At 36.6% G+C, this 7880-nt stretch overlaps 1 protein-coding gene across 9 annotated transcripts in view; it reads left to right on the top strand.

The window, feature by feature from the left end:
• Positions 1-6725: 6725 nt before the first annotated feature.
• The window catches only part of TTN (titin), a 242512-nt gene continuing 241357 nt past the window's right edge, over positions 6726-7880 (top strand). For all 9 annotated transcript variants that reach the window (XM_062578197.1, XM_062578204.1, XM_062578203.1 and 6 more), the window contains exon 1: positions 6726-6919. The gene's annotated coding sequence lies outside the window, so the exon portion shown is untranslated. The remainder of the gene's footprint in view (positions 6920-7880) is intronic.

Below are 7880 nucleotides of genomic sequence, written 5' to 3'. Positions count from 1 at the left end.
TTTGTTAGAGAGTGATTTCTAACTTCTTATGGTTTTATTCTGGGTTGTGGAAAACTGTAACAGAGTAAGACGACAGAAAAAGAGAGACATTAGCATCTCATTACCCCTTAAAATTACAATCTTCTTGGCTCACCAGTAACTGCTGTTTTATTCTTGTATTAATTCCATAAATGCAATTGAAAGGGAATATGAAGAGTGAAATACAAGCACTAGTGAGGGGAGAGGCAATCTTCTTTCTTCCACTTCCTTCTTTTAGTTAGACTTTGGGGTTCTTCCCCCTAATATATACAGCGAATTCAGACATAAACCCGGCTTCCAGAATGGGGACTTGACAGAAAATGATTTTGTAAAAATAGAATTATCCCGTGTGTTAAATACTCTGTTGGTTACCATATTTCTAGCAGCTTTGAGACTTCCAGGAGACTGGGCATTGAAAGGGGTGATTAATAGTAATAACCAGCCTTGTCTAATGCATGCTTACTACCAAAAACATCTCCAGGTAAGAGGAACTGTTTAAGGCTGTGTAAAATCTTCTCTACTGCTTTGTTTTCAGGCTTGGAGTACTGTGACACAGCAGTCCATTTCCAGCTGATGCGTGTCATATAGTCCAAAGGATTGGTCTATGAAATGATAACCAAGCTAGTTTCAAACCACGGTATCAGTTTAGCCAAGGATTCCCCACCTATATGATTCGTCAAGACCTACAGCAGTCATTCAGAGTCTAGAGAAAAGTTAAGCTATGGTTGAAACTTTTGGATTGTTGGGCAGATTGTTAGCAAGATGAATTTTTTTCTCTGTCTCTAAAGCAGGACATTTGGAAGAGTATCCATTTGCAGCACTGGAAAAAATAGTTCAGAAATGCTCCAGACTGACTAGCAGTTTGATGGGCATCATAACCAACAGAGCCTGCAGGTAGACTTGGGAATACCCAATTCCTCAGCTTGGCCTTGTAATTGTAGTCTTGAAAGTCCTTTCCAACAAATGATTCATGCTACTCAGGCATCTATTTCAGTACATTGCATATGGCTTGGCCAACACAACAGATGCATATGTGTTTTCTCCAGCTGCCTGTTTTATAACATTTTGGCATTCTTTATGTAAACATCGTATTATGTTAGGCCTATATTGGTCTATATAACACAGGAATCCATTCAAACTTCTAACAGAGCAGACAGGGGCAAAAGCAGTACAGCATCTTCATGATTCATCCAGGTAAATTTCACCTGTGCAAAATAGCCTGCAATAATATTTTGAGAGTTGTCTCAATCTTAGTACTAAACCATGAAAACCTGTCTCCAAGAAAATGTGGGCAGACAGATAGAAACTCACATTTCTCTCTAAATTAAACTGCAGACCTAGAGAGGAAATGAGCTGAAAGAAATATGATGTACATGTCTTCCCCTGATCACATAAATCAGTTGCTTGACGGTACGGCAGTCAGCGGCATCCTGCCCACAGAAGAGTCACAAGGCTGTTTATGCATGCACACAAATATAGCAGCCGGGACTGGGGTGCTCGCTCTGCTTGCTTACCCTGCATCTCACAGTTTTTTTCCAAAATGGAATGGAGACAAATATCAAATGTCCTGTGGATCCCACGTGATTACATTTCTATTAGCTGAGTGCCTTTTGCCTATTTTGTTTAAAGATTTAAGAGAAAATACTGTTTTTTAAAATTGTATTCACTTTCTGAAGACTGGTAAAGTAGAATCAGACACCTCAAAAAATGATCAAAAATGAAAATGGATGTTCTTTTATCAACTGGACTCCATAAGCATGGCATATAAAATTACCGTTTTTAAAAGCCATTCTGCAGAAATGAAATCGTAGAACTCAGTGCCTGCTGCTCCTGATTCCTCAGCAAGCATGGTTAGGGAGTTGGGCTCTTCGTCCTTTTTCTCTTGCTTGTCAGCCTGCGAGCATAACTTGAGATTTTGTATTTGAGATGTGCTTTTCCTCCCCTTGGTTTATGTATCACAACTTCATTTAAAAATATGTTCATTTTTTGCTAAATAATAGATGAGGCAAAACAGAAAATTGCATATGTGTTCTTACTTACGGTCTTGTTACAAAATAGTAGAAAATTCTGTTTATAAACAGGTAAACAAAAATGCAGTAACCCTCTTTTGCCAACAAGCAGCACATCTTTTGCTCCAAATGATCCCAAGGAATGGATCAGTTACAAAACATGATGCCTGGTTTCTGTTCTTTTAATAAATCATACATGCTCATAAATTTCTTAAAAGATCCTAGAAATTTGACAGGGTATACGTATTTATTAAATTCCGAGGACTATCTCCATGTTAAAATATGTCCTTGATATTATGATTCAACCTGTTGTTTTGTGGAAGGAAATGGACCAGCTGGACATTACTTACTTAATATATTCCTTTTTCAGGTTCTTAGGTTTTGTTGACTGGACCACAATTTTTAAGGTGAGGTTCCAAGTAAGTATTTTTTAATTCCTTCCTTGTTCTGCATATGTAGATGTAGGGGGATGATACATAAAGAAATAATACATAAGGAAAGTTTGCGACACAAGAGCTTTAAAGTAATGTCTGTAAATTCCTGCCTGTTCTCCTTGGACGTTTACAAGGACACGATCTGAATGATGACTGTCAACATGAAGTTAGTGAATACAGAATCTGATAACTATTCTGCACCCAAATAAATCCAGTCAAGTTCCCAGTAAGTTAACTCACCTGTGAAGTAGCTACAGTAGTTTCAAAAACTGCTATTCATTAGTTCTGTGTTATTTTTTGTGCTACAGCAACTAACAGTGCCTTCTTTGGTAATGAGTATAACAATTTTCTGTAAAGAAGTTTTAGTTTCCATTGAAAATGATTAATAGAGGTCACATAATCTGCAGTGATAGCTCATCTAAGAGTTGTGAACATCTGAAAATGCTGCAGCTTTTCAGAAGCCAACTGCAGCCCACAAGTGCTGTTCTTGTGAATGTTATGCAGTTCAGGGCCTGTTTTTAAAGAGCTGTAGGTGTCATTGCGAAGTATTGTTTAGAGCGCTCGTGGGAGGAGGGAAGGCCGAGAGGGTGGTGGAAATTTTTATGCTTTGATTTCAGACTAGGATTTAATGGTTTGAAGATTAGGAGAGGAATTGTTCAGTTATTTCTAAGGTTAAAGAAAGTAGAAGGGGCGAGGGGGTAAGGGAAAGAAGGTATAAAAAAACAAGAGTTGTTTCCTCTGTAATGTTTGAAAAACTGTAACATTTGAAAGTAGATTTCAGAAAACTGGAAATATAGCAAGGTATAAGATCTAAATACATTTCTCTTTGGGTTGTGTTTTGTCAGGTCTCTAAGTATTTAGGGCAACATCTTATGGCTTAAAAGTTCTTTCTAATGGGACCAAGTGATTTTTTTTTCATGACTTCCTTGGTTCTGCATGTTTGGTTGGGTGGGCAGAGTGACATGGAAATAATATATAGAAGGAAATATATATCCAGGAGGTTCATAGCAAGTTATTCTCTCAGCAAAGAAAAGATCAAAGAATGAAGGGAGTGAGGGAAAATGAAGTAAAGCAGATGATACTGCTTCTTGCCATTCAATTTACCGGTTAGCATGTATAGAGACATGAAGAGACTAGCAAAGAAATGCAGGGTTTGTGTGCCATTGGGTGTCCAGCTACAGCACACAGCACTACACTGCTGTTCAGCAAATAATGAAGAAAAAGAAAGTTTGAGATTTTTTTTTAAAAACAAATTAGAAAATCTCACTTCAAAAACAAATAAATTGAAACATTGCTTAAACAACAATGTGAAACCTTCAGTATTTAAGAAATAATGACTCTCTCTGACTATTAAAATCTTAATCTTTCAAGGCATCTTCTCATGAGCCTACTAAATTTTCTTCTGTGCAGCTCCACTCATCAGGTCAATAGGATTATTAGAACAAATCAAAGTAAATCACATACAAAGGGGTTGCTGGGATCCATACCACAATGTTTCACTATGTTAAAGGTTGCATTTCTCAAATGCATTGTTATTATTATACAATATGATATATATACTATAGTAATATTGGCAAATATAGTTTACACTTAATAAAAAACTGAAGCAAATGTTTAAATTCTAATAATAATCGCTTTATTGTATGTATACCTCAAAAAATTTTCTCTGTCATTATCTTGATCTGACTTCTGCTTGATCCTGGAGCAAAGACGTAATGCCAGGTTTTTACCAGCGGTGTCTTTGCTATGCAGTGTTAAGACAGAAGTCATCCTTCTGGTTTATTTTGCAGATATTCTACATTGTGACATTAAACAAATGCATAAATCACACCAGAGCTGATTCTGTTAACAGAAGGCATGTAGGACACATGATTTCATTTGATTTCATTTCTGAATCAGCCAGCAAAAGTAAAAAACGGAGGTGGTATAGACTTTTATTAGTATGCTAATAGATTTAACAGTGATCACATGCAAATGTAAAACTTACAGAAAAATAATGGAGCGGCACTTATTTTAAAGCATGTAGAGTTGGTCAGAGCTGTATAAAATATAAAATATTTGGTTTATATATTCAGATGCAGCAAAATATTTTTTCTTGTAATTTTATTAATCTATTTAATGTATTCTTGTTAATTGTAGTTGACCCTTTCTCTGATAGAAATAGAAGAATTTGAATTTCTAGCCTTTTCGTACCATCAGAAGTGACAATTTACGTATTTTTGTCCTTTAGAAATTATCACATTTTCATGAGCATTTTCATTTTTTATTTTACTTAGTCATCATCATTAAAGTAGCTGTTTTATTTAGATAAATTTGCAGATATTAGCCTGTGTTATTTCTCAAGGTTTATTTTTTCACTGGAATTTTAAGTGTTCAACTAGAGAGAAAAACTATCATCTGGTAATCTAGCAAGTCTCTATTTAGGATTATTCTGACCTATCTTTTACATAAATTTCTTTGGACATATACTGTAGCTGAAGTATCCTCACTAATGAGAAATTTTGCATTTTTTGTCACTCCAACTTTTATGTAGAGAAATTAGGCTCTCTGACATCCATTGGGACCAAAATGTTATGAAAGAGGCATCGTACTCTGACTCTCAACCTCTCTGAGTGTTCAGACGGTAGCAACATAGGAGGCTATTCCAGTTTCTTTTACTGCTACTGCTGTATGACAAGAGAGGTCTTAAAGCTGACACTTTACTGGATGGATAAGTTAAAGGGCAAATCAAATTTCTGAAATTATTTTATGAACCCACAGCAATATGTCATTTCTTGTTTCTCTCAGGTATCTCATGTATAATCAACCTCTAAAGGATCATGGTGTTCTTCTCTGACTGAGGCGGTTTCTGGAGCTCTTGCTGGAGCTTTTTTTCAGGTTGCTTTCAAAGATAAGTGGACCTGATATTACAAAACTCCAGTCTGTGTTTACTTTTCTAAGTACCCTCTGTGAGAACTTTATACCACTTTTCCCAACTGCAATTTCCCTTGCATTTGGTATTCTGTGCCTACTGGAACTTTTTGGTCAAGGGATGGGATTGATGCTATGAAGTTCTTGGGCTCCTCCTTCCCTTAGCAGGAACAAATGTGCTACAAGGATAACATTCATAAAGAGCCAGGGGATCTTTTTCAGTGTGGATCTTGGGAGCAACAGCCTGAAGTCCTATATTTACCAAAACACCTAAGCACATACTTGACTTCAAGCACTAGTAGTCTTATGAGACAGTTATGTGCTTAAATGGTTTGCATGATAAGAGCTATACACCTTCCATGTTATAGGAAAGGAAAAGGATGTTTGAGTAAGATGCTGGCAAGGAAAACAGGCAGATGAGGGGTTGTGGTGATACAGCTCCAGTTCCAGTTAGAGATAAGAATTATCTTCTGACTTGTGACCTCTGTTTCTGAAGCAATTTATCTAGCAATACAATTAGCTGGGGAAGCTGGGCCTGTGAAAACTCTCAAACTAATAAGCTAATCTGTGGCTGATTAACTCTCTGGTCTGCATAAGGCCTCTACGGGCCTTGAAAAGAGCTATCAGACTTAAAAATCTGCATTTCAAGCAATGGCAGTAGTTGTTTGTGTTTCTTTACTTTCACAAAGTCCATATCCCTGCACTTCTGAGGTTATTCGTTAAGCTCAGCTACTTGGAACATCCAACTGCCAACAGAAAGATTGTAGAAGAAAACAAAGAAGGGTCTCAGATCTGTATGTTACCAAATACAATTTGTAATTATGGAAAAAAAATCAGTTAAACAACGTATTTTAATAGTGTGCTGGCACATGTCTGAGCTCAGTTTGCTTATTTAGCCTGGTGATTGACAGATGCACTTGGTAGCTTCTTGGTTGTTTTAGAATGCACGAAAGTAAGGCTGAATCTCACTGATAGGTAGGACTACTCCTGGCTTGTCCATGCCCTGTGCTAAAACGCTTCTTTCTTACTTTTGCCTTCTTATGCTTATGACTTAGGAAATGTGCAATGGCTTGTAAACTGGGCATTATAAACCAAACTGAATTATAAACCAACATGTCTTTGGGACAGATTCACATTTCCTCAGTGAATCTCTTTTGTACTTCCAAAATTAGACTTGTCAATCAAACCAACAAGTGGTGTATAGTTACATGGAGTGGATACCCTCTTCCAAGATACTTTCCTTTAGGAAACCAATCAGAATTGGCTCCTACGTGACGATGCAGATGTGTCAGCGGAGCTGGGGTATATAAAGTAAAACAACTATGTTAGCACTTCTGAGCAGTCGTGCATTCCCCGCCTCGCCTCGGGTGTAGGGATTGCAAAAAAACAAAACTACACTGTCAAGACTGTGTAGTTCTGTTTTTATGATTAGAGGCTCTACATTTCTCATGCTGGGATTGCCTAAAAAAATCTTACTCTGGATAAGGACGTCGTTCAAGGAGCTTTCGTTGGGCTTAGCCCACTCTTACAGGCACTTTGAGAAATCAGGTTAGTAACATGCTTTTGCTAGTCTATTTTGTCAGTCATTAATGATCTTGCTATGTTATATAAATGTGCATGCATGGGATATAGGTATCAAAGTAAAGACGAGGAGCATTAAAGTCCCCTAGTAAGACTGATGTCTTAAATTTTAGGGGGTAAGTTTTGATAACATTCAGCAATTTTTTTTTCTGGGATATTTACTGTTAAAGACTATTTAAATTAAGTTTTAAAAATGCATGAAAATGTCTGCTTGACTTAAAAACTCCTTTCTTTTGGGAGTGTTCAAGGTTATGCTACTGAGAGATAAACTGAGAAGCTCCAAGAATAGCTCTGATAAAATGCATATGGTATCAGCTAAGCACTGATGACTTTTTAAGGGAATCAACTGCTAAGGTATCAATTACATTGCAGCTCTGGAACACTTGTCTGCTGTCATTCATAGCTGGGAAGGCTATTTTTGGAACATGACATTTCAGATGCATACCTTTTAATCCTAATTATTCAAAAAGCCTTATAAGATCAGTTCTCCATCATGGAAATTTGCCTAGACAATGAGATATGTAAACTTTTCCTTAACTCGGTGACAGTTATACTTAATTAAATGATTTCCAATCTGTTTTGGAGGGCAGAAATTATATGAGTTTTCATAATGCTTATTTACATTATAAAATTATTTCTGTATATTTTAACTGATCTTCAAAACATTCAGTTATAACTGGAGTAGAGCTTGGTGAATTATATGTAATAGATATTTGTCTTCATCTTCCTTTCAGAAAACAAATGTTGTGTTGTGATGAAATATTGGTCATTTCTCTCTAACTGGGGCATGTTTTTTTCTCCTCTGAGAGCTGAAAATTCTGATAAAAGACTATGTCACCTTCAAGCGGGAACAACTATCCAAATAACCAGTAAAGGCAATATAAAACAGCTCAAAATCCCAATACAGTGTCCATTTCTGCCCTTAATC

This window comes from Rhea pennata, chromosome 6 (assembly GCF_028389875.1).
Source record: "Rhea pennata isolate bPtePen1 chromosome 6, bPtePen1.pri, whole genome shotgun sequence".
NCBI lineage: Eukaryota > Metazoa > Chordata > Aves > Rheiformes > Rheidae > Rhea > Rhea pennata.
This window is presented reverse-complemented; position numbering and strand designations above follow the sequence as displayed.